Genomic DNA, 22,483 nt, shown 5'->3' with positions numbered 1-22,483 from the left:
AATTGCCCAAAGTTATTCTGAGTCAGTTGGCCTATAAATCTCACAGTTTCTTTATTGCTGGCATAAAATATTTTAAAGCACAAAAAAAAAAAAAATACCTACTTGATCCCAATATTTTTCTAGCTTTATTACATGTCTATCAGAGATGAAAAAAAAAATGTTTCCTCAGTTTGATTACATTTCCAGAAATATTTGAAATTCCTTTCTACATTTTTGACAATTTATCTAGTCTTGTATACCAATGATACATCATTTTATAAAAAATCTCTTTATAATTCAATGTACATTTCAACCCTTTCCTCCACATGCTCTCTTTGCTGTATATTATATCTTTTTTTAATCATGCAGTCTTTAATTTCTTTGCCCTTGGTTTCCATTTTTTGATAAAAATATTAATGTGCACATTGAAATATTTGTGCAGCTCGTTGATATGACATAATAGTTGAATGTTTACTGCAATAAAGGATTATCAGATATATTTTTTGTAACTTCTATAACTGTTTACTATATTTAGATGTCACTTTAAGAGGATAATTTAATTTCTCCAAGCAAATTGCCTATGTTTTCAAGGAGAAAAAAAAAAATCTCCGGGTGAAACAGTAACTTCAATGCTATATTTTCAGCAAGAGGAATTATTTTAGAAACATTTGCCTGACAGAAAATATTGCATTCAAATGGATGCTTGCTGACAACCAAGTCATCAGTTCATTAATAAAGATCCTATTTCATCATGTATGGTTGAATGACGGATTGTTTGTGACCTAGAATTTCCAACGATTCTCTCAAGTCATTTTGTGCTTATCTTTAATATCATTATTGCTTATACTACCTAAAATATGAAGGGTTAGTTAGCACTGATTTTTACCTATCTAAAACTTCCCTCTGGAACAGGGAATTGCCAGACTGTGGTCCGGATGCATCGTAGCAAAACTGAACTGTCTTATTTAGCAACAAAAAATTTGGGCTCCATTGTGGTCGTAAGCTGAAGACTATCGGTACTCATATTTTTTTTGGTATGATTATTTTATTTTTTTAATGTAATATATAACATCACATAAGTTTGGACTGTGAGTTTTTTTATAAGTATGAATATGTAAAGTGTGTTTGTATGTGTGTGCATGTATGCAATAATAATAATAATAATAATAATAATAATAATATAAACCCCCAGTGAGGCACTACCTTGACGTGGTTGTGGGGCTTGTGTACTCTGAGGAAGATGAGAGCTATGCCAGAGGTTCAACCATACTGGACAGGTCTCATCAGAGGAGTCAGACAAAGAGTGTCTCTCCCATAAAAAATATGGTGAGACGTAAATTGCAGAATGCCACACCGGCTCGGACGTCGCCTGGGTTAACAAGGTCTGTGCTAGATATTGGAGTTCCTGGATATCTGGTGAAAAATGGGTTACAGGACTCAGGACTGTTGGCTGAGCAACCAGGGATCTACCTGCCTGGTGTCATGGGCAGCAGAACCTGCCCTCAGGCTGTTCTGCTAAACTCTGGTACTGTATTGTGGTGGCACCTCGCAACTCATACTGCTTCAATTCAGTCAAAGTGGCCAACTTGGGGAGGAGCTTTTGTCAAGCCAGAATTTTATGGAACCTAAATCTTTTTTATTATTATTATTATTATCAATCAATTTCTCTTCTGCCATTTTTCAGAGAAATTGATTGATAATAATAATAAAAAAGATTTAGGTTCCATAAAATTCTGGCTTGACAAAAGCTCCTCCCCAAGTTGGCCACTTTGACTGAATTGAAGCAGTATGAGTTGCGAGGTACCACCACAATACAGTACCAGAGTTTAGCAGAACAGCCTGAGGGCAGGTTCTGCTGCCCATGACACCAGGCAGGTAGATCTTTCCTGCAGTTGTAGCCAATCATCTTCAGCGAAAGTCATGGCAGGTACTACTCCAGAGCCTTTGCTCCCTTCAAAAAATGTTTAATTATTTTATTTTATGTTTGGGGCCAGACAGGATCCATAATAGTTGTCAACTTTATAACAAATTTTCAATTTGAATATTTCAAGGAGGTTCATTATCACCATTACTATTTGTTATTGCACTGTTTCCTCTGTCAACAATACTGAATAACTCAGGACATGGTTATCAAACATCAAAAACATCTGCTAGACTATCCCACCTCCTTTACATGGATGATCTGAATCTGTATGGAAAAACATCATCTGAAATAGAATCGCTGCTCAACACTGTCCGTATATATAGCCAAGATATTGTAATGGAGTTTGGCTTGGACAAATGTGCCACACTTACTATCAAACAAGGAAAGATAGTGAAAACTGAAGGAATCAAGATGCCCCACGAAAATAACATTAAGAGTCTGGACGAGGAAGAATACTACAAATACTTGGGTATCCTTCAAGCTGACAATATCAAGCACACTGAAGTCAAGAAAAAGATTAGAGGTGAATACATCAAGAGAGTGAAGAAGATCTTAAAGTCCAAACTCAATGGAGGAAATACCATAAAGGCAATCAACACCTGGGCAATTCCAGTCATTAGGTACACAGCTGAATAGTGGACTGGACTCAAACAGAACTAAAAGCAATGGATAGGCAGACCAGAAAAATAATGACAATGAATCATGCCCTTCATCCACGCAGTGACATTGATAGACTTTATCTACCAAGTCAAATAGGTGGGCGTGGAATGCTACAAGTACATCAGATGGTTGAAGAAGAAAAAATGGCTTTGGAAGAATATCTGAAGAACAATGATGAAAATGCACTGAAATTAGTATATCAGGAAGGCTTACTGACTACTGGAGAGAGCAAACTGGCCTACAAGAAAGACCAAATGAAGAACAGAATAGAGGCATGGGAAGACAAAGCACTACATGGCCAATACATTAAAAAAATAGCTGGGAAAGCAGATAATAATAAAACCTGGCAATGGCTAAGAGCAGGAAAATTGAAGAAGAGACCGAGGGACTAATTCTGGCTGCACAAGACCAAGCTTTAAGGACAAATGCATACAAAGTCAAAATTGAGAAGACAGCAACAGACAGTAAGTGCCGCCTATGCAAAGAAGCTGAAGAAACAGTGGACCACTTGGTAAGCTGTTGCAAGAAGATTGCACAAACTGATTACAAGCAGCGGCATGACAAAGTAGCAACAATGGTGCATTGGAAGATCTGCAAAAAATATCCTTTGCCTGTAAGCAAAAACTGGTGGGATCATAAAATAGAGAAAGTCATAGAAAATGATAAAATTAAACTGCTCTGGGACTTCAGAATTCAAACAGACAAGCACCTCCAACATAACACCCCAGACTTAACAATTGTCGATAAGAAAGACAAAAAAGTCTGGATAGTGGACGTGGCAGTGCCTGGAGATAGCATAATAGAAGAGAAAGAACTGGAGAAGATAACAAAATACAAAGACCTACAAATAGAAATAGAAAGACTGTGGCAAACGCAAGCAAGGGTAGTACCAATAGTCATAGGCTCCTTGGGCGCAATCCCAAAACAACTGGAGCACCACTTGAACACCATTGGCATTGACAAATTTGCTATTAGTCAATTGCAAAAGGCGTCCTTATTAGGAACTGCTTCCATCCTGCGACGATACCTGTAATACCATCAAACATCCACATCTGCCTATCCCAGGTCCTGGGTAAGGACTCGATAGGTAGACAAAATGCCAAATCCAGGCTGAACATCTGGCTGACTGTGCGATGAATGATAATAAAATGTTGTGAAGGGTTCTGGAACAAAGGGAAATTGTTTAGCCTAAATGCTCCTTTCTTCCATTTTGTAATCGGCTTTTGCATCAGGGAAATATCATGCAAGCATGGGAAACATGTACATGGAGGTGATATACTGAAGGAGGGAATAAGGGAGCGTACACGAATAATTGATGTCTTTCTTATGATGTAATGGCTCTGTTGTCTGATTTTCATTGGCTAACAAAGTTTATAAAGCAATGCTACCAACTTTCTAAGGTGTGGCACTTCTGGAGATAACTCTGCCAGCATTCCAGATTGTTGGCCACTCAGTTACTTAATTTGATCAAATAAAGTGCTGCATGAGCAAGAAGTCTCCACTTGGGTTACCTGATTAGATTGATATGATATCTCAAGTTCACAAAAGGAACTGTTGTGAAGGGTTCTGGAACAAAGGGAAATTGTTTAGCCTAACTGTTCCTTTCTTCCATTTTGTAATCGGCTTTTGCACCAGGGAAATATCATGCAAGCATGGGAAACATGTACATGGAGGTGATATACTGAAGGAGGGAATAAGGGAGCGTACACGAATAATTGATGTCTTTCTTATGATGTAATGGCTCTGTTGTCTGATTTTCATTGGCTAACAAAGTTTAGAGGATATCTAAAACGAATGCACCAATTCTGGAAAGAACAACATCCAGAATCAGAAATAACAGAACAGAGACTAGCAGATCAACGCCGATTTATAACACGAAATAAAGTATTTACAGAAACAGAATTGGACGAACTGCAAAGGTTTAACCAGGGCAAAGAAATCAAAGCCTTACAAGAAGTAATTCAGAATGTAGAGGCAAACCAGGGGGAGTTGGCAGTGAAAGAATCCAGTAGAGATATACAACTGTTCTCATTTGGAAACCAGGCACCTCTTCCTCAGGAAGAACAAAACCCTCTAACTAAAGAAATAAAAGAATTGAAACAAAGAATAATTGAGCATCTAGAACAGCACAAAAACAACAGAATAAGGCTGCCTGCATTGAAGCTTGTTCCAAAGAAACAGCTAGCACAAGCATTAAAAGATGCAAATACTGCAATAGCAAGTATAAGCACCAATTCACTGCAAGAAACAAACCAACTAATGTACAGCACAGCTGCAGTTATAACAGAATACCTGGGATGTAAAATCAACAAAAAGAAAAACAAACAAACAGTGCACCACAAAAATGGAAGGTTAGACTAGAAAATAAGATCAGCAAGTTAAGATCACATGCAAGCAAGCTAGAACAGATGAAAGAAAAGAAGCTGAAGAACAAGAAGACCAAAGAATACCTAATCAAGAAATACCACTTAGAAACAAGGAAGATCAAGGAAGCACTGGAAATAATAAAGCAACAAATAACAGCTATAGCCAGGAAAATCAGTAGATATGAAGCTCGAATTGCAAACTATAGGCAGAACCTCCAATTTCAATCCAATCAGAAACGTTTCTACCAATCCATCAATGGAGAAACTGCAAGGAATCAGTCAGTACCTGACAAGGAAGAAACAGTGCAGTTCTGGAAGCAGATATGGGATAACCCAAAGAAATACAACAAGGATGCAGCTTGGTTAAAAGAGGTGGATGCAAATAAAACAGAAGTTGAAATGAAAGAACTAGTAATAACAACAAAAATGGTAGAAAAAAGAGCAAAGAAAATCAAAAATTGGTCAGCACCAGGTGAAGATGAACTGCATGGGTTTTGGTTGAAACATCTAACTGTTATACACCCACTCATTGCCAAGCAATTCAACAATATACTACAAGGAGGAGAAATTGAAAAGTGGCTAACAACTGGGAAAACCTACCTAATAATGAAAAATCCAGCAAAAGGGGCAACACCAGGTAACTACAGGCCAATTACCTGCTTACCAACAACTTTCAAATTACTAACTGGTGTGGTAGCTGATGCAGTACAACAGCATCTAGTTGAAAACAATCTCTTTCCACCTGAGCAGAAAGGAAACCGCCCCAATAGCAGAGGAACAAAAGATCAACTCCTAATAGACAAAATGATCTTGGAAAACTGCAAGAGAAGGAAGACCAACCTGAATGTGGCATGGATTGACTACAAAAAGGCATTTGACTCTCTGCCACATGATTGGATAATCAAGTGCCTAGAAATAACAGGAGTAGTAGAAACATCAGAAAATTTGTGCAAAGATCGATGGCACAATGGAAGACACAGTTGCAGATCAATGGTGAGAAGCTGGGAGAGGTTAATATCAAGAGAGGAATATTTCAAGGAGATTCATTATCACCATTACTATTTGTTATTGCACTGTTTCCTCTGTCAACAATACTGAATAACTCAGGACATGGTTATCAAACATCAAAAACATCTGCCAGACTATCCCATCTCCTTTACATGGATGATCTGAAGCTGTATGGAAAAACATCATCTGAAATAGAATCGCTGCTCAACACTGTCCGTATATATAGCCAAGATATTGTAATGGAGTTTGGCTTGGACAAATGTGCCACACTTACTATCAAACAAGGAAAAATAGTGAAAACTGAAGGAATCAAGATGCCCCACGAAAATAACATTAAGAGTCTGGATGAGGAAGAGTACTACAAATACTTGGGTATCCTTCAAGCTGACAACATCAAGCACACTGAAGTCAAGAAAAAGATTAGAGGTGAATACATCAAGAGAGTGAAGAAGATCTTAAAGTCCAAACTCAATGGAGGAAATACCATAAAGGCAATCAACACCTGGGCAATCCCAGTCATTAGGTACACAGCTGGAATAGTGGACTGGACTCAAGCAGAACTAAAAGCAATGGATAGGCAGACCAGAAAAATAATGACAATGAATCATGCCCTTCATCCACGCAGTGACATTGATAGACTTTATCTACCAAGGCAAATAGGTGGGCGTGGAATGCTACAAGTACATCAGATGGTTGAAGAAGAAAAAATGGCTTTGGAAGAATATCTGAAGAACAATGATGAAGATGCACTGAAATTAGTATATCAGGAAGGCTTACTAACTACTGGAGAGACCAAACTGGCCTACAAGAAAGACCAAATGAAGAACAGAATAGAGGCATGGGAAGACAAAGCACTACATGGCCAATACATGAAAAAAATAGCTGGGAAAGCAGATAATAATAAAACCTGGCAATGGCTAAGAGCAGGAAAATTGAAGAAAGAGACCGAGGGACTAATTCTGGCTGCACAAGACCAAGCCTTAAGGACAAATGCATACAAAGTCAAAATTGAGAAGACAGCAACAGACAGTAAGTGCCGCCTATGCAAAGAAGCTGAAGAAACAGTGGACCACTTGGTAAGCTGTTGCAAGAAGATTGCACAGACTGATTACAAGCAGCGGCATGACAAAGTAGCAACAATGGTGCATTGGAAGATCTGCAAAAAATATCATTTGCCTGTAAGCAAAAACTGGTGGGATCATAAAATAGAGAAAGTCATAGAAAATGATAAAATTAAACTGCTCTGGGACTTCAGAATTCAAACAGACAAGCACCTGCAACATAACACCCCAGACTTAACAATTGTCGATAAGAAAGACAAAAAAGTCTGGATAGTGGACGTGGCAGTGCCTGGAGACAGCAGAATAGAAGAGAAAGAACTGGAGAAGATAACAAAATACAAAGACCTACAAATAGAAATAGAAAGACTGTGGCAAAAGCAAGCAAGGGTAGTACCAATAGTCATAGGCTCCTTGGGTGCAATCCCAAAACAACTGGAGCACCACTTGAACACCATTGGCATTGACAAATTCGCTATTAGTCAATTGCAAAAGGCGGCCTTATTAGGAACTGCTTCCATCCTGCGACGATACCTGTAATACCATCAAACATCTACTTCTGCCTATCCCAGGTCCTGGGTAAGGACTCGATAGGTAGACAAAATGCCAAATCCAGTCTGAACATCTGGCTGACTGTGCGATGATTGTGAATATAAACCCCCAGTGAGGCAGTACCTTGACGTGGTTGTGGGGCTTGTGTACTCTGAGGAAGATGAGAGCTATGCCAGAGGTTCAACCATACTGGACAGGTCTCATCAGAGGAGTCAGACAAAGAGTGTCTCTCCCATAAAAAATATGGTGAGACGTAAATTGCAGAATGCCACACCGGCTCGGACGTCGCCTGGATTAACAAGGTCTGTGCTAGATATTGGAGTTCCTGGATATCTGGTGAAAAATGGGTTACAGGACTCAGGACTGTTGGCTGAGCAACCAGGGCCAGCAGCTGCAGAACTACTGGAAGAAAAGGTGTTTACCCGTCTCAGATACACAGTGATGGAAAACAAAGAAATAATGATCTATTACTACAGATCAAGTCCAACAAGACGAGGAACACCATTGGCATTGACAAATTCTCTATTAGTGAATTGCAAAAGGCGGCCTTATTAGGAACTACTTCCATCCTGCGACGATATCTGTAATACCATCAAACATCCACATCTGCCTATCCCAGGTAGACAAAATGCCAAATCCAGTCTGAACATCTGGCTGACTGTGCGATGATCAATAATAATAATAATAATAATAATAATAATAATAATAATAATAATAAAGTTGGAAGGGACCTTGTAGGTCATCTAGTCCAACCCCCTCCTCAGGCAGGAAACCCTATACCATTTCAGACAAATGGCTGTCCAGTCTCTTCTTAAAAACTTCCAGTGTTGGAGCATTCACCGCTTCTGGAGGCAGGTTGTTCCACTGGTTAATTGTTCTAACTGTCCGGAAGTTTATCTTTAGTTCTAGGTTGCTTCTCTCCTTGATTAGCTTCCATCTGTTGCTTCTTGTCCTTCCTTCAGGCACCTTGGAGAATTGCTTGACTCCCTCTTCTTTGGGGCAGCCCCTGCAATATTGGAACACTGCTATCATGTCCCCCCTCGTCCTTCTCTTCGTTAAATTAGACATACTCAATTCCAGCAGCCTTTCCTTATATGCTTTAGCCTCCAGTCCCCTAATCATCTTTGTTGCTCTTCTCTGTACTCTTTCTAGAGTCTCAACATCTTTTTTACATCGTGATGACCAAAACTGGATGCAGTATTCCAAGTGTGGCCTTACCAAGGCATTGTAAAGTGGTATTAATGCTTCACGTGATCTTGATTCTATCCCTCATATGTATGAGACATATCAGCTGAATCAAGTTAGGCATTTTCTGAAATTTTGACGTGCCAAGCCCAAAACGTTTGCTATCATTGCAGTAACCAATGCTTATTTGCACTGATCCTGTCTCAAACGAATCAAGGAGAGAAACAATCTAGAGCTAAGGAGAAATTTCCTGACAGTGAGAAGAATTAATCAGTGGAATGGCTTGTCTTCAGAAGTTGTGGATGCTCCAGCACTGGAGGTTTTTAAGAAGAGACTGAACAACCATTTGTCTGAAATGGTATAGGGTCTCCTGCTCGAGTAGGGGGTTAGACTAGAAGACCTCCAAGGTCCCTTCCATTATTCTGTTATTCAGGTACACATTCTATCAAATGCGTGACATCAATTGATGCACCCAATTTGAGAGATGTGACAGTTGACCATTTGCATTACATTGTTTCCCCATTTAGGTTTCAATTATTTGATAATATTGATATGATTTATTTTGCTATCTGACATTGATTGCCAATGGATGGTCTTGTACATAGTGCACTAGGCGTTGTCCATTGTTCTGCTTCATTCTTTCTTTTCTTCTCATTCTCTCTTAATGACGGAGAATTTGAAAACATAACATAACATCTGGGTTAACTGGAGTTTGACCCTGTTTTTTTAGTTTCTACTTGAATTGTAACATATATGGACCTGAATTTTCATTCACATATAACTCCATCTACATTATAGCAATAGCTCTTAGACTTATATACTGCTTCACAGTGTTTGACAGCCCTCTCTAAGCAGTTTACAGAGTCAACCTGTTGCCCCCAACAATTTGGGTCCTCATTTGACCCACCTCGGAAGGATGGAAGGCTGAGTCAACCTTGAGCCGGTCAGAATCGAACTCCTAGCTGTGGGCAGAGTTAGCCGGCAATACTGCATTCTAACCACTGTGCCATCAAGGAAGGAAGGGAGGGAGGGAGGGAGGGAGGAAGGAAGGAAGGAAGGAAGGAAGGAAGGAAGGAAGGAAGGAAGGAAGGAAGGAAGGAAGGAAGGAAAGGATCAATAGCAATAGCAGGCTTATATATCGCTTCACAATTCTTGAAAGCCCTCTCTAAGTGTTTACAAAGTTGGCCTATTGCCCCCAACAATCTGGGTCCTCATTTTACCGACCTCAGAAGAATAGAAGGCTGAGTCAATCTTGAGCCAGTCAAGATCGAACTCCTGGCTGGGGGAAGAGTTAGTCAGCAATACTGCATTCTAACCAATGCGCCATCACGGCTCTATTATCCTTGCAGAATGGCAAACCAAATCATGAGTATTAATTCTGTAACAGAATGCTACTTTTTTAGAGCTCTTGAAAACTTTAAATTTCAGACAATTAAGAGTCTTTTTTTTATGCGGACCAATGAAAGGGCATATTCTTTTATGAATACGATAAGCATAATATATAATACAATGTAAAGGAATGGTGGTGAAGTGTAATGTAATGTATTCCATCCCCCTATATGTTTATGCTTGTTTACTTTTTATTTATTTATTTCTAAAATCAAAGAAATGCAGGTCGTCCTCAACTTATCATAGTTCATTTGATGACGGCTCGAAGTTACAACGGCACTGGAGAAAGCGAGTTATAACCGTTTTTTCACACATATGACCACATAGTCACGTGATCAAAATTCAGATACTTGGCAAGTGATTCATACTTACAACGGTTGCAGTGTCCCGGGATCATGTGATCCCCTTTGGCCACCTTCTGACAAGCAACGTCAATGGGGAAGCCAGATTCACTTAAACAACCGTGTTATTAATTTAACTGCAGTGATTCACTTTACCCCTTTGGCCAGAAAAGTCATCAAAGGGGGCACAAAACTCACTTAACAACGATCTGACTTAGGAACAGAAATTTTGGGGCTCAATTGACGATCGTAAGTCAAGGTCTGTCTGTTAATGTCCAATATCAAATTGTTGAGCATCGGATAAGGATTTTCATATTGCTGTTCCACTTCCGTCACCCCGCTTCTATTAATGCTACATTGAATAAGAGACTGCTGGATGTTGTCCTTTTAAGCAGCTATTCAAGCTTTCTAAGCAGCGTTCTCTAAATACGGAATTATTTCTGTGGTTGCCTTGGCAATAACTTGATTTCCGTGGAATGCAAGAACATCCACTATTATTCAAGAGTCTGCAAGATGTGCCAGACAGGGAAATATATAGTTTTAAAGTTGGGCTTAATGTATTTAGAGCGTTCTGATTATCAATATGTTCTGCCATATATCCAGGGTTGTTTATATTTGTCTTTTTTTTATTAAGTGTCATTTTTATTTTTATTTTTTTTAACTAAAGCAAAATTATGTAGTCCTAATGAAAAACAATGTTTACTCAGTTCAACAGGAATTATTTTCAGTGAAACCAACGATACAGATTGAAATGCTATTCCTATGTGAGAGACAGTTCTAAAATACAAATTAATTTTGAATCCATGTGCCTAAGATTATTCTAAAAAAATATGATTTTTTTTTACTCTCACCGCCATTTCTATAAACTTTCTCATATTCAGTATATTAATGGAGGAATACTATATTAGCATATAAATCAGGTAGCTTGGAGGCATTAGCTATGAAAGAAGTAATAGTGGTTACCTCTTTATCAATGTCAAAGTGTATGTGTTAAGATACAAATTTATAGGGATAAATATAATGGATAAATTTGAGACCTAATATCGCTTATGGTTTCTACTATCGATAACACATATATTATCTTTGGAGAAACCCACATATTTTTTTTATACGAAGAGATACTTAGAGAGAATCTAGCTGCTGGGTTATCTTCCATCTACGTCCCCCTTCTCCACCCCTTGTCCTTCTTCTTTGCTAATCTATTCATTAGAATATTTTTTTTAGCTATTTATGCATGGTAATTAAAAGATAACTGGCAGACTGCTTTATAGTACATATATTTCATTTACATATACATGTCGATTAATATGTAATGATAAGACTAGTGTCTTGTACAGGGCTTTTTAATTTTTGATGGACATGTTACACACACAAACACACACACTTTCATGACTATATCACTCTGGACTTTTGACTTCAGTGCCTAAAGATGGACGAGAACTCTCTCTCTCTCTCTCTCTCTCCCATCATCCAGTATCATAACCACTATGACACTCTGGCATACAACACAGACAGACACACACTGAATCATGGAGGTGTCTGTCTGAGCCACTTCTCAATATGATCTTGTTTCTGAATCTAAAAAAGCTTTCACCCCTCTTTGCCTAGGTAATTTTAATGGCTCCTACATATTTCCATCAAGGTCACCTTCCTTACTCTCTTCACTAGCAGACTCAATGTACATGAGTAGACCACAACCCATGGAACCCATGCTTCAGTTGCAAGAGAGCAAAGGGTACAAGAAGTTGAGGGCTGTGAACTCAATCTCCAGCCATCTACATCTCTTTAACAATAGGCAGTTAAATCGCCAGGCAGGTTTGAGGACAAATTAGGAATCCCAATGGAATGTTGAATTAAATGGTGATAGTGTCTTCTACTAGCAGATGCGGCAATGGTATTTTCTGAGCTGGGGAAGGGCTATGAATGTTTCCAAGTCTTGCAGGACATGAGCAGATTGTCCTGTTGTAGTCCTACCAATCCCAATGACACTGGTTTCATGATGGGATTGTGTTAAAGCAGGGGTCTTCAAACTTGGCCCTTTTATGACTTATGGACTTCAACTCCCAGAATTCCTTAACTAGGCATGCTATGTTAAAGCAATGGAGAGGCAGAGAGAATGCTTAGCTAAGCAGTTGTACACAAGTTCTAGAACAAATACAGGGCCAGGGATATTTTGTGTGGTAGCCAGGATGCGGCACCAATGATGGCATCAGGGATTAAAGTCAAGAGCACAAAGATCCAGAGACCCACAGAGTCTTGCCCCAAATCCCAGATATAAGGGACAATGGATGGAAACAAATTAAGGAGATATTCAATCTAGAACTAAGAAAAAAAATGTCCTGACAGTGAGAACAGTCAAGAGTGGAAGGGCTTGTCTTCAGAAGTTGTGGGTACTCCACCACTGAAGGCTTTTAAGAAGGGACTTCTTGTCACAAATGGTATATGGTCTCCTGCTTTAGCAAGGGGTTGGACTAGAAGACCTCCAAGGTCCCTTCCAACTCTTGTTAAATTTCTTTATTTGTTACAACAGGCAGAAAGGTAGAAAAACAATAAGGCAGCAGCAGCAGAGAAACAAAAGTAAATGTGTGTGTCTGTGTGTGTGTGTGTGTGTGTGCTTGTGTGTGCAAATGTTTATTTTTTCTCCTCTAAAACTTCCCAGTGCCTTTAAAAAGATGTGTCTGCATTCAAGTTTGTTGAAGTACAATACTTGTTTTTCCTACTTTTCCCCTTAAGTGCCTCCTACACTTTAATCATACTGAAAGCTTTATCTCTAATAATTAGTGCAAAATTAAAGCAGGAGGAATAACAGTGCCAAACAATCAATTCACTAACTATTTGGCTCTTATCTTGGCTATAAATAAGTATGGATCTTCTGTAATTATTACAGTAAAATTACAATCTTCCCAATTGCAAACAATTTTCTTTACAATTGATCAGGTAAATGAGAGAATCATACAACAAGGCTGTTGCTTATTGACAGTATACTTGAGAGCTGCTGAACTTTCTTGATTCCTGTGGAACATTGAAATTGATTTCTATCACAAATATAGTAAATTGGATGCAAAGCAGGACCACTAAGATAAAAACCAAGGAGAAGAAGAACAAGGAAACAGTCAAAAGTGAAAGAAAAACACAATTAGCTGCAGAGCCTATTAAAAATTGGGTTAGGTAGATAACATTCCAGCCCATATATGGTGCAATATCATGCAATTACAATTGCCTAGCTATTGGCCTGTACGCTCCTGTTACATTATTATTTTGGCTCTTAATTCTTCCTCTGTTTTTAACATTACATCTGCTAAGAATTAAGAAAATCTATGCCAGGAGGGCTGAATTCATTTCTTAAAAGATGGTGTGTTGGCTGCTTCCCAAGGTTCATTTCCAAAGTAATCTATAAATTCTAAATGGCCAATCTATTTTTAATTCCTTTTCAGTGGCTAAAATTCATCTAGAAGCCTCAGTTTACAGATTAGATACTTTCTAATCTTCAGTGAGTAGAAGTTGTGCTCCATTGAATCTTCAATGAGTAGGAAGTGTGCTCCAAAATTTCTGGAGGTCTTCAGTTTACTTATCTCTGAGTTACAATTTTCTGCCAAGAATCTCTTTCTGAATTTTTCTTTACCAAATCTAACTTAGATGCATGCAGGAGAATCCTTGTATGTGCACTCAGAAGATCCACTGTATTTCACTCTTTGGAAAGTGAACCTAGGACAGCATTGTCTCATCCTATCTAACATATTTGGGAATATTCTGTCTAATGCTGAATGTGACATTTATTTTGCTCTTTTCTTCTTCTTTTCACTCATATTCATTGATGTTAACCCTTTGAGGTAGACCAGATCAGGAAAAGAAAGTCACAAGATAGACAGGAATTTTATTGATATAGCAATAGCACTTAGATTTATATACTGCTTCACAGGGCTTTAAGGCCCCTCTCTATACAGTTTACAAAATCAGCCTTTTGTCCCCAACCATCTGGGTCCTCATTTTACTGACCTCAGAGGGATGGAAGGCTAAGTCAACTTTGAGTTGGCCAGAATCGAACTGCTGACAGTGGGCAGAATTAGCCTGCAATACTGTATTATAACTAGTGTGCCACCAGAGTTAGAACAATAGAATCCTGCAAGTCTATCATCATCTCTCATACCAAAGAGAGTGAAGGTGGAGTTAGTTGAACCTTTTTTTTTCTTAGCATTTTCTTTATTTCAATCATATTTTGCTAATTGTCACAAGCCTGGAGACTAAAACATACAAAGAGTGGTCACAGGACTTGGGTTTGGCTAGTCTAAAGAAAAGAAGAAACAGGTGTGACCTGAGAGCAGTGTTCCAGTATCTGAGGGGCTGCCACAAAGAAGAGGGGGTCAAATTATTCACCAAAGCACCAGAGAGCAGGACAAGAAACAATGGTTGGAAACTGATCAAAGAGAGAAGCAACCTGGAATTAAGGAGAACCTTCCTGACAGTGAGGACAATTAACCAGTGGAACAGCTTGCCTCCAGAAATCGTGGCTGCTCTATCACTGGAGATTTTTTAAGAAGAGGCTGGACAGTCACTTGTCTGAGATGATATAGGTTCTCCTGCTTGAGCAGGGGGCTGGACTAGAAGACCTCCAAGGTGCCTTCCAGCTCTATTCTATTCTATTCTATTCTATTCTATTCTATTCTATTCTATTCTATGCTATGCTATGCTATGCTATGCTATGCTATGCTATGCTATTCCATTCCATTCCATTTTCCATTCCATTCTATATTCCATTCCATTCTATATTCTTTTCCATTCTATATCCTATCCTATCCTATCCTATCTTATGCCTTCTGCTCATCTCTGTCACTTTCTATAGGAAGGGGCAATCTACTATTATTATCAGCAACAAAATCTATTCTTCTGGATATACTGTAGTCTCTATTTCTCTTGTATTTTATCTATTAAGAAGAAGGTCGTAACTTCCAACTCCTTTGAGTAAATCCACCAAAGAGTAGATTTGTGTTTGTATAGGAAAATCTAAAGGAACCAAAAGGTAGACTGCAAAATAAAATAAATGAATAAATCTCAAAAAAAAAAAAAAAAAAAGCAATGGCATCATTTTGATATGGTTGCCCATTAAGCTACAGGTAGTCCTAGACTTACGATAGTTCTTTTAGGGACTGTTTTTCACACTTAAGGCCGTTGCAGCACCCCCATGGTCACGTGATCAAAATTCAGATAATTGGCAACTGACTCGTATTTATGACAGTTGCCATGCCCCAGGGTCAGTTGATCCCCTTTTGTGACCTTCTGACAAGCAAAGTTAATGGAGAAGGCAGATTCGCTTAACAACCGAGTTACTCACTTAACAACTGCAGTGATTGACTTAGCAACTGTGGCCGGAATGGTCATATAATGGGGCAAAGCTCACTTAACAAATGTCTTGCTTAGCAACAGAATTGTTGGGCTCAATTGTGGTCGTACGTTGAGGACTACCTGTACATGGATGAATGCATTAAGAACTGAGTTGGCTTTGAAAGCAACATCTGCTTTATGGAAAGACAAATTCCAACCGAATGCGTCTTTTGCAGAACATTTTTGAAAAATCCTTTAGTTTATCGGATAGCAAATAGCTTCGCAAAATTGTATTCCAGATTTGGTTATGCAATTGTTCTTATGCCATAACAATCATAATTGGCATCACTTTGAAATATATTGCTCAGAGGACTCCTGCTCCAGTAGAGGCTCATTATGCCTTACTTTTCTTTTCCTCATCAAATTAATACATTTTGTTCTTCAGCTTATTCCCATATGGTGACATATTGTGATAAACGAGAAACGAGTCTCTCTCAAAGATCATTGTGAAATTTGAAATATATTTAATTTCTAATGGGTCTGAGAGCATCAAGTAAGACAAGGGAATTTAAAAGAAGTGTCATTAGGGTTGTCGCTTCCATCGCTCAAAATGTTCTTGCAAACAAAGGGTAGGGGGTCTCATAACAAAGCTGGGGTTTTTGGTTGATCGGAAGTATCAAAAAACAGTCCCCATGTTGACTACTCATTGATTTGATATTTACAGTCACAAACCTAAATGTTTAAGCTGACAGACTAATGGGCTGTACTAAAGCAATATCTTGGTAATGCCAGCCAAAACCTTATAGTTCTGCATCATCAGCCTCTTTGACTGGCTGTTTTATTCATTGACTGATATTATGACTGGAATAATCAAAGAAATACTAGGCCATTAGGAGGACAATTTGGAAGGGAGAAAATGATGGCCGTTTTATAGCAGTAGTACTTAGCACTTAGACTTATATACCACTTCACAGTGTTTTACAGTCCTCTCTAAGCGGTTTACAGAGTCAGCATATGGCCCCCAACGCTCTGGGTCCTCATTTTACTGACCTCAGATGGACGGACGGCTGAGTCAACCTTGAACTGCTCAGAATCGAACTCCTGGCAGTGAGCAGTGAGTTAGCTGCAATATTGCATTCTAATCACTGCGCCACCTTCCTTCCTTCCTTCCTTCCTTCCTTCCTTCCTTCCTTCCTTCCTTCCTTCCTTCCTTCCTTCCTTCCTTCCTTCCTTCCCAATAGCACTTAGACTTATATACCACTTCACAGTGCTTTACAGCCCTCTCTAAGTGGTTTACAGAGTCAGCAACAATCCGGGTCCTCAATTCACTGACCTCGGAAGGATGGAAGACTGAGTCAACCTTGAGCCAGTAAGAATTGAACTGCTGAACTGCTGGCAGCTGGCAGTTAGCAGAAATAGCCTGCAATACTGCATTCTAACCACTCCACCACCACGGTTCTTCAAATTAAGTGAGGCTTAATGTGTTTTACTACTGAAATAACTTGAGATGTTCCATGAGCATTTGGGGAAGCAACACTAAACGTTGACCTTTATTTTATTTTAATTTAATTTCTCTGCTCTTTTTGCCAACATCTACACATTCTTTAGAATGTCATGTTCTTTGGCTTAGCCAAGATTCCAGAACTTCAGGAGACATGGTCCGGAACCATAGTCTAGCATTTTCTGAGCTGATAACTTTAAAGACCTGTCTTTTATTTACGTGACCCTTGAAAAAGGATCATGATCATCATCAACATTATCATCATCATCTTGACGATTTGGTGATTGCATTGAAAGCACACTTTCTGATTTTAACAAATTTAGTTAAGTCCCCTTTGCTGGCCTAGAAGATCCAGGAATAAGGGACAATAGTGTCCAATAGCCTTTAAACTAAATTAGGTCTCCCAGAACTGCATGTTCACAAGAATAAGCATAGCTACACACACACACACACACACACACACACACACACACACACACACACACACACACCTCAAGATCACCCTAGAATTGGCATGTAGACACTTCCATATCCAGGACAAGCTCCCCTATATAACTATGTTGCTTTACCCCATTTCTCTGCAGCTGCTACTAGAATAGAATAGCGGAGTTGGAATAGTCCTTGGAGGTCTTCTAGTCCAACCCCCTGCTCAGGAAGGAAACCCTATACCATTGCAGAGAAGTGGTTGGAAACTAATCAAGGAGAGAATCAACCTAGAACTAAGGAGAAACTTCCTGACAGTGAGGACAATTAACCAGTGGAACAACCTGCCTCCAGAAGCGGTGACTGCTCAAATACTGGGAGTTTTTAAGAAGAGACTGGACAGCCATTTGTCCAGAATGCTGTAGGGTTTCCTGCCTGAGCAGGGGGTTGGACTCGATGACCTCCAAGGTCCCTTCCAACTTTATTGATCATCGCACAGTCAGCCAGCCAGATGTTCAGACTGGATTTGGCATTTTGTCTACTTGTCAAGTCCTTACCCAGGACCTGGGATAGGCAGATGTGGATGTTTGATGGTATTACAGATATTGTTGCAGGATGGAAGCAGTTCCTAGTAAGGCCAACTTTATTATTATTATTATGGATCATCGCACAGTCAGCCAGATGTTCAGACTGGATTTGCCATTTTGTCTACCTATCGAGTCCTTACCCAGGACCTGGGATAGGCAGATGTGGATGTTTGATGGTATTACAGATATCGTCGCAGGATGGAAGCAGTTTCCTAATAAGGCCGCCTTTTGCAATTGACTAATAGCGAATTTGTCAATGCCGATGGTGTTCAAGTGGTGCTCCAGTTGTTTTGGGATTGCACCCAAGGAGCCTATGACTATTGGTACTACCCTTGCTTGCTTTTGCCACAGTCTTTCTATTTCTATTTGTAGGTCTTTGTATTTTGTTATTCTCTCCAGTTCTTTCTCTTCTATTCTGCTATCTCCAGGCACTGCCACGTCCACTATCCAAACTTTTTTGTCTTTCTTATCGACAATTGTTAAGTCTGGGGTGTTATGTTGCAGGTGCTTGTCTGTTTGAATTCTGAAGTCCCAGAGCAATTTAATTTTATCATTTTCTATGACTTTCTATATTTTATGATCCCACCAGTTTTTGCTTACAGGAAAATGATATTTTTTGCAGATCTTCCAATGCACCATTGTTGCTACTTTGTCATGCCGCTGCTTGTAATCAGTCTGTGCAATCTTCTTGCAACAGCTTAACAAGTGGTCCACTGTTTCTTCAGCTTCTTTGCATAGGCGGCACTTACTGTCTGTTGCTGTCTTCTCAATTTTGACTTTGTATGCATTTGTCCTTAAGGCTTGGTCTTGTGCAGCCAGAATTAGTCCCTCGGTCTCTTTCTTCAATTTTCCTGCTCTTAGCCATTGCTAGGTCTTATTATTATCTGCTTTCCCAGCTATTTTTTTCATGTATTGGCCATGTAGTGCTTTGTCTTCCCATGCCTCTATTCTGTTCTTCATTTGGTTTTTCTTGTAGGCCAGTTTGGTCTCTCCAGTAGTCAGTAAGCCTTCCTGATATACTAATTTCAGTGCATCTTCATCATTGTTCTTCAGATATTATTCCAAAGCCATTTTTTCTTCTTCAACCATCTGATGTACTTGTAGCATTCCACGCCCACCTATTTGCCTTGGTAGATAAAGTCTATCAATGTCACTGCGTGGATGAAGGGCATGATTCATTGTCATTATTTTTCTGGTCTGCCTATACATTGCTTTTAGTTCTGCTTGAGTCCAGTCCACTATTTCAGCTGTGTACCTAATGACTGGGATTGCCCAGGTGTTGATTGCCTTTATGGTATTTCCTCCATTGAGTTTGGATTTTAAGATCTTCTTCACTCTCTTGATGTATTCACCTCTAATCTTTTTCTTGACTTCAGTGTGCTTGATGTTGTCAGATTGAAGGATACCCAAGTATTTGTAGTACTCTTCCTCATCCAGACTCTTAATGTTATTTTCGTGGGCATCTTGATTCCTTCAGTTTTCACTATTTTTCCTTGTTTGATAGTAAGTGTGGCACATTTGTCCAAGCCAAACTCCATTACAATATCTTGGCTATATATACGGACAGTGTTGAGCAGCGATTCTATTTCAGATGATGTTTTTCCATACAGCTCAGACTCATCCATATAAAAGGAGGTGGGATAGTCTGGCCGGATGTTTTGATGTTGACTAGCATGTCCGGAGCTTCATTCAGTATTGTTGACAGAGGAAACAGTGCAATAACAAATAGTAATGGTGATAATGAATCTCCTTGAAATATTCCTCTCTTGATATTAACCTCTCCTAGCTTCTCACCATTGATCTGCAACTGTGTCTTCCATTGTGCCATTGATCTTTGCACAAATTTTCTGATGTTTCTACTGACTCCTGTTATTTCTAGGCACTTTATTATCCAATCATGTGGCAGAGAGTCAAATGCTTTTTTGTAGTCAATCCATGCTACATTCAGGTTGGTCTTCCTTCTCTTGCAGTTTTCCAAGATCATTTTGTCTATTAGGAGTTGATCTTTTGTTCCTCTGCTGTTGGGGCGGTTTCCTTTCTGCTCAGGTGGAAAGAGATTGTGTTGTGATTTATCATACATTTTTAAAAATCTCCTTACTCAAAAACCAGAACTATGATAAATAGCCTTCTGTTTAAATATGGAGGTTTTTAAAAAGCCCTCAGCATTTCAGTGGAACAATAGAGTCTAAACAGTATAAGCAGACCAATGTTTAACTGTTAAGACTTTTACATCTTACCATTGTTTTTTTCTGATTATCTATTATTCAGTCATGACCCTTCATGTCAATCTCAGAACAAAACTCAGAAAAAGAGGACAAAGAAGCACTGGATGGAAACTAAAGAAGCAACGGATGGAAACTAATCAAGGAGAGAAGAAACCTAGAACTAAGGAAAAATTCCTGACAGTTAGAAAAATTAACCAGTGGAACAACTTGCCTCCAGAAGTTGTGGGTTAATTACTTCATTATATTATTATTATTATCATTTATCGCACAGTCAGCCAGATGTTCAGACTGGATTGGCCATTTTGTCTACCTTATCGAGCCTTACCCAGGACATGGGATAGGAGATGTGGATGTTTGCTGTATTACAGGTATCGTCGCAGGATGGAAGCAGTTCCTAGTAAGGCCGCCTTTTGCAATTGACTAATAGCGAATTTGTCAATGCCAATGGTGTTCAAGTGGTGCTCCAGTTGTTTTGGGATTGCACCCAAGGAGCCTATAACTATTGGTACTACCCTTGCTTGCTTTTGCCACAGTCTTTCTATTTCTATTTGTAGGTCTTTGTATTTTGTTATCTTCTCCAGGTCTTTCTCTTCTATTCTGCTATCTCCAGGCACTGCCACGTCCACTATCCAGACTTTTTTGTCTTTCTTATCAACAATTGTTAAGTCTGGGGTGTTATGTTGCAGGTGCTTGTCTGTTTGAATTCTGAAGTCCCAGAGCAGTTTAATTTTATCATTTTCTATGACTTTCTCTATTTTATGATCCCACCCGTTTTTGCTTACAGGCAAATGATATTTTTTGCAGATCTTCCAATGCACCATTGTTGCTACATTGTCATGCCGCTGCTTGTAATCAGTTTGTGCAATCTTCTTGCAACAGCTTACCAAGTGGTCCACTGTTTCTTCAGCTTCTTTGCATAGGCGGCACTTAATGTCTGTTGCTGTCTTCTCAATTTTGACTTTGTATGCATTTGTCCTTAAGGCTTGGTCTTGTGCAGCCAGAATTAGTCCCTCGGTCTCTTTCTTCAATTTTCTTGCTCTTAGCCATTGCCAGGTTTTATTATTATCTGCTTTCCCAGCTATTTTTTTTCATGTATTGGCCATGTAGTGCTTTGTCTTCCCATGACTCTATTATGTTCTTCATTTGGTCTTTCTTGTAGGCCAGTTTGGTCTCTCCAGTAGTTAGTAAGCCTTCCTGATATACTAATTTCAGTGCATCTTCATCATTGTTCTTCAGATATTCTTCCAAAGCCATTTTTTCTTCTTCAACCATATGATGTACTTGTAGCATTCCACGCCCACCTATTTGCCTTGGTAGATAAAGTTTATCAATGTCACTGCGTGGATGAAGGGCATGATTCATTGTCATTATTTTTCTGGTCTGCCTATCCATTGCTTTTAGTTCTGCTTGAGTCCAGTCCACTATTCCAGCTGTGTACCTAATGACTGGGATTGCCCAGGTGTTGATTGCCTTTATGGTATTTCCTCAATTGAGTTTGGATTTTAAGATCTTCTTCACTCTCTTGATGTATTCACCTCTAATCTTTTTCTTGACTTCAGTGTGCTTGATGTTGTCAGCTTGAAGGATACCCAAGTATTTGTAGTATTCTTCCTCGTCCAGATTCTTAATGTTATTTCGTGAGCGGCATCTGGATTCCTTCAGTTTTTCCACTATTTTTCCTTGTTTGATAGTAAGTGTCGGCACCATTTTGTTTGTTTGTATTCCAAAAAAAGCCCCCCCCAAACTCCATACAATATCTTGGCTATATATACGGACAGTGTGAGCAGCGATTCTTATTTCAGATGGCGTTTTTCCATACAGCTTCAGATCATCCATGTAAAGGAGATGGGATAGTCTAGCAGATGTTTTTGATGTTGGATAACCATGTCCTGAGTTATTCAGTATTGTTGACAGAGGAAACAGTGCAATAACAAATAGTAATGGTGATAATGAATCTCCTTGAAAT

The sequence above is a fragment of the Crotalus tigris genome, unplaced genomic scaffold (genome assembly GCF_016545835.1).
Source record: "Crotalus tigris isolate CLP2741 ecotype Arizona unplaced genomic scaffold, ASM1654583v1 scf7180000024283.532456, whole genome shotgun sequence".
Lineage (NCBI taxonomy): Eukaryota > Metazoa > Chordata > Lepidosauria > Squamata > Viperidae > Crotalus > Crotalus tigris.
This window is presented reverse-complemented; position numbering follows the sequence as displayed.